The 5,375-nt window shown below is 34.6% G+C and overlaps 1 long non-coding RNA gene across 1 annotated transcript; it reads left to right on the forward strand.

Moving 5' to 3' along the window:
• Positions 1–318: 318 nt before the first annotated feature.
• Positions 319–4,725, forward strand: LOC126962112 (uncharacterized). Its single transcript, XR_007728596.1, has 2 exons — positions 319–427; positions 4,558–4,725. It is a non-coding gene; the product is annotated as an uncharacterized LOC126962112 (long non-coding RNA).
• Positions 4,726–5,375: the final 650 nt, after the last annotated feature.

Below are 5,375 nucleotides of genomic sequence, written 5' to 3' on the forward strand. Positions count from 1 at the left end.
TTCACTAACCATTCACATACCAGTAACTATACTAGGCACCAAGAATGCACTGAAAAAATGAAAGCAAATGATCAATCTCATGCATCTTACCACCTAGAGGAGGAAATAAGCACTAAAGTCATAATTATACAATTGTGTTCTATGAAAGAATATTAATAGAGGAATTTACTTCGTTGGTGGGACCAGTGGAGGCCTCTCTGAGAAAAGCACATTTTAACTAACATTTTGCTATATAGTCTTTAAGTATATTCTACTCAGCTCATATGCTACTTATAAGAAACAGATGTGTTTAATAACTGTGAGTTTGTATCCTACAGATTGAATGTACAGCTGATATAAAAATGGTGCTTTGTAGTCATGAAGAAGGTTTATTCTGGGATCAAACCACCTGGCTGGAGATGCTTACTAACCTCAGTTTCTTCATCTGGTAAGATGAACATACTACATGCCTTGCAAGTTATTGTCATGATGAATTGTGGGAAGAAATTAGTATAGTGCATGGCTAAGTGGTAAATGTTCAATATGGATGATTATTGTTGTTATTATTAAGGTTAACATCAAGTTTCTCCTCTGAAAGTGCTGATTAAATCTTGCCAATTTTTGTTCTCAGGAAGGTGTCCTTTTTATAATGAAAACTGGGACAATTCCTGGGTGTTGACACATTTTTTTTTTCTTGAATAATGTTACCATCAGATCAAATTATAGACTTTGGCTATGGAGCATTTTATATTTTAGATTGACTTCAGAAATCTGACCTGCACATTATAATTTTGCTAGTTTAATTTCCTTGAGAAGAGTATGTTAGAGCTTAAGAGCATTGATTCTGGACCCAGTCAACTGGGTGGGAATTCCAGCTCTATCACTCGTTAGGTGAGTGGACTTGAAGAAAAAACTATCTGTGGCTCAATTTCATGATATATGTACAAAAATAATAGTACTTACCTCATGGTTTTGTTATAAGAAACAAATTAGTTAATTACATAGAGCACCTAAAATCTTATCTGGCCCTTAAATACTGTTATGTACGGTAGCTATTATTATGTTTTTATGTTTTCATTCAATCCTTCTAACAACTGTATGCAATAAGTAAGAATCTTTAATGAAATATAAGGTCCATGTAGACAGTTATCTTCAGTTCTTATTAATTAATCTATCACTAGTACTTACAACAGTATGTATTTAAAATATATATTTTTGTTCAATGGATGAACGAATGAATAATGAATAAGCCCGCATGTTGCAGATAAAGAAATTACAGCTGAAAGGGATTTGATGATTTGTGCAAAATATAACTAGCCTGTAACAGGGTCAAGATTTGTACCTAAGTCTGTTTCACTATAAAATATATATGTTTAATGACACAAATTTGTGGTGGAAACATTTGGTAAAGCCTTGATCTTTTTGTAGTACTGCTAAGTTCTGAAAGAGGAAAAGGCAGATAATGGAAATTACCATGGCTAGGAACTAATAGGTTAAAGCAGATGAATGAAAGGGGTCCAAATGTGGTTTGTGGAGCACCTGCATCCGACTCCAAAGGATATTCCAAATCAGCACCTATTAGGATAGGGTTCTGGAATGCATGTTCCTAATAAATACCCTTGCAATTATATGTTCACTAATGTTTGAGAAGTCTTGGGGGACATGTTCTGTGTACACTGAAATGGTGGGCATTAAAAAGCAATTACAACAGAAGCAGAAATTGACAAATGGGATCCAGTTAAACTAAAAAGCTTCTGTACAGCAAAATAAACTATCAACAGTGTAAACAGACAACCCACAGAATGGGAGAAAATTCTTGCAAACTGTGAATCTGACAGAGGTCAAATATTCAGCATCTATAAGGAACTTAAACAAATTTACAAGAAAAAAACAAGTAACCCCATTAACGAGTAGGCAAAGGACATTAACAGACACCTCTCAAAAGAAGATATATATGCAGCCAACAACCATATAAAAAAAAGCTCAATATCACTAATCACTAGAGAAATGTAATCAAAACAACAATGAGGAGGGCTGGGTCCTGTGACTCACACCTGTAATCCCAGCACTTTGGGAGGCCAAGGTGGGCAGATCACTTGAGGCCAGGGCTTTGAGACCATCCTGGCCAACATGGCGAAACCCCACCTCTACTAAAAGTATAGAAATTAGCTGGTCATGGTGGCAGATGCTGGTAATCCCAACCACTCAGGAGGCTGAGGCAGGAGAATGGTGTGAAACCGGGAGGTGGAACTTGCAGTGAGCCAAGATCTTGCCACTGAACTCCAGCCTGAGCAACAGAACAAGACTCCATCTCAAAAAAAAAAAAAAAAAAAAAAAATCAAAAAATAACAGTTTCTGGCATGGTACTAGAGAAAAAGGAATGCTTATACACTGTTGGTAGGGGTGAAAATTAGTTCAACCATTGTGGAAGACAGTGTGTCATTTCCTCAAAGACCTAAAGACAGAAATACCGTTGGACCCAGCAATCTTATTACTGGGTATATACCCAAAGGAATATAAATTGTTCTATACAGACACATGCACAAGTATGGTCATTGCAGCACTATTTACAATAGCCAAGGTATGGAATCAATCTGAATGCCCAGCAGTGATAGACTGGATAAAGAAAATGTGGTACATTTATACCATGGAATACTATGCAGCCCATAAAAAGGAACAAGATCATGTCCTTCATGGGGGACATGGGTGGAGCCGGAGGTCATTATCCTCAACAAACTAGCACAGGAACAGAAAACCAAATACCACATGTTCTCACTTTTAAGGAGGAGCTAAATGATAAGAACACATGGACACATAGACGGGGACAAAATACACTGAGGCCTATTGGAGGGTGGAGAGTGGGAGGAGGGAGAGGATCAGGAAAAAATAACTAATGGTTACTAGGCTTAATACCTGGGTGATAAAATAAACTGCATAACAAACCCCCATGATACATGTTTACTTATGTAACAAACCTGCACATGTACGCTTTAACTTAAAAGTTTTTTAAAAAATCACAAAAAAAAAGAAATGGTGGGCATTGATGTCAGCAAGTGAAAGGCAAGAAAAGTCAAAATGGAACTGAAAGTTGAGAATTAAGAGGGGTTAAAACTGGGAAATAAAACAGTAGTTTCCAAGGAAGTCATAAAGAATCTTTCCAGCAAAGGATCTGGAATTATCATTACTGTAGTAAACTTGTTAAAGTATCTTAAGATTCTTCAAAAGTATATTTCTGTTACTTGTACTATCTGTTGAAAGAATTTTTTTGTTTTATGTAACTGGGATTAATTTGAAGACATTATAGGATCCTGAGATTTTAAAGGGGAATTGTTATGTCATGCATTTAAACATGCTGGGCAATGCAAGGTTTAACTTTCCCTCAAAGCTTCTGCTTCCTAAGAACTGATGATTATAATGCAGAGCCTAATTCTAAGTTTGCAATGGCAGTTACAGGTATCATAACCACCACCAAACAGCTCCAACATACTCACATGTCCTATCTAAACACAAATAGTAATGTCAAAACTCTAGTCTACACCTCACAATGCCATAAGTATAGGTCACATGTATATAACTAGCAAGTAAATCATTTTAATACTTAATTCCCAGTTATCATTGATTATAAATAAGAAATTTAACCTGTCTTTAAAGTCATCTTTCATTATAGTACTATTTTTAAACAAGAAGTTTAAGTTTAATGTACTTATTATTCCACAAACACATTTATTTTGGATTTGTATAATTTTTTAAATACTTCCATCTTTTAAATGTTGCCAAGAAATAAGCATTGAATTTAGCATTAGGGTGCCCACAATCATTTACACATGACATTAATTTAGTCCTATTCTTAAGGGGAAATGTATTTTTCAGTTAATAATTCAATTCACTTGTGCATAATTAGATGAATGTTTTGGATGCCATCTTAAGAAACTAAATATTCTTTAACACTGCTTCATAAACACTCAACAGGTCTATTAGCTACTAAATTTGTTTGCATAAAAATCAATCTTCAGATATGTCAGTGATATTAAAGAATTCTTAAAGATAATTGTCACTCTCTTACAAATGGAATGATTCTAAAATTGATTTTAAAATGCTTAATCGGCCCATTTTAAGTAACCTAGGTATTTGTCTACCCTTTCTACTATTTGGTGTTATGTTGGTAAATATTCAATTGTATTCTGTTTTAAAATCTCTTCTTGGCCATTTGATGCTTTATACTATGCCATCTATCTTTTACTTCTTCCACTTTCCAGGGAGCTTCTGGCTATTTTGCTTCTCACTCAAAAATTTAACGAAGTTGCTCTCTTGTAAATTATTACAAATTCCATTTGGCTTGGGTCCCTATTTTTTAATATAATTGCCCATTCTGGTAATTCTGTCCTAATTTTATTTCCAGAAACATGCAACTGGTAGAGTTTTCAAAACATTTTCTTTGTCTACTTTCATTTAAAAGATGTTTAATTTATGCAGCACACTTTAAAAGACAGAAAATAATATTGTGTGTGTGTGTGTGTGTGTGTATATATATATATATGCACTAAAACAGATGTTAACATTTTGTCCTATTTACTCTAGACCTTACCTTTCTAAAAGAATAACAAGATGATACATATTCCTCTAAAGTCCAAACAGGAACCCTTTCCCTCACTCCCTCCCCAGAGGTGGGTGTATATCATATGGAATTCCATGAGTGTCTGTACTTTTACAACATATGCATATTCATAAACAAAATATAACAAATTATTTTGTCTTAATATTTGCATAAATCTAACCATACTCTACACCATTTTTGCAACTTTTTTACTATTACATATTTTGAAGATTATCCATGTTTATGCACCTATGTGCATAAACATTTTAACTGTTGAATAGTGTTTCATTATATGAATTAACCATAATTAATCTATTTCCCTGAGTGACAATTAGGTTTCTTCTCCTTTTTATGCTCTGACAAACAATCTTGCAATTATTATCTTTGTATTTGTCTTCATGTATAAGAAATTTCCCAGGGTAGACCCTTACAAGTAAATGGTCTGACTCAGAGAGTGTGTATATTTTAAAATGTATTGGTTATTATCAAATCGTTCCTCAAAGTAGATGTACCAATTTATATTCCTACAATGGTATAGAACAGTGTTTTTTTTTTTTTCTTTCTCCACATCCTCTTCAACACTCGTCATTACCAGATGGACTGATGTTTGCCTGCGTGATAGGTATGTGGCAACACCTCCTTCTTTTGATTTGTGTTTTTCTAATTAACAGTAAGATTAAAGATCTTGGCCGGGCACAGTAGCTCACACCTGTAATTTCAGCACTTTGGGAGGTTGGACAGGAGGATTGCTTGAGCCCAGGGGTTTGAGGCTGCAGTGAGCTCTGATTGTGCCACTGCACTC

Source organism: Macaca thibetana, chromosome 9 (assembly GCF_024542745.1).
Source record: "Macaca thibetana thibetana isolate TM-01 chromosome 9, ASM2454274v1, whole genome shotgun sequence".
In the NCBI taxonomy this organism is placed as follows: domain Eukaryota; kingdom Metazoa; phylum Chordata; class Mammalia; order Primates; family Cercopithecidae; genus Macaca; species Macaca thibetana.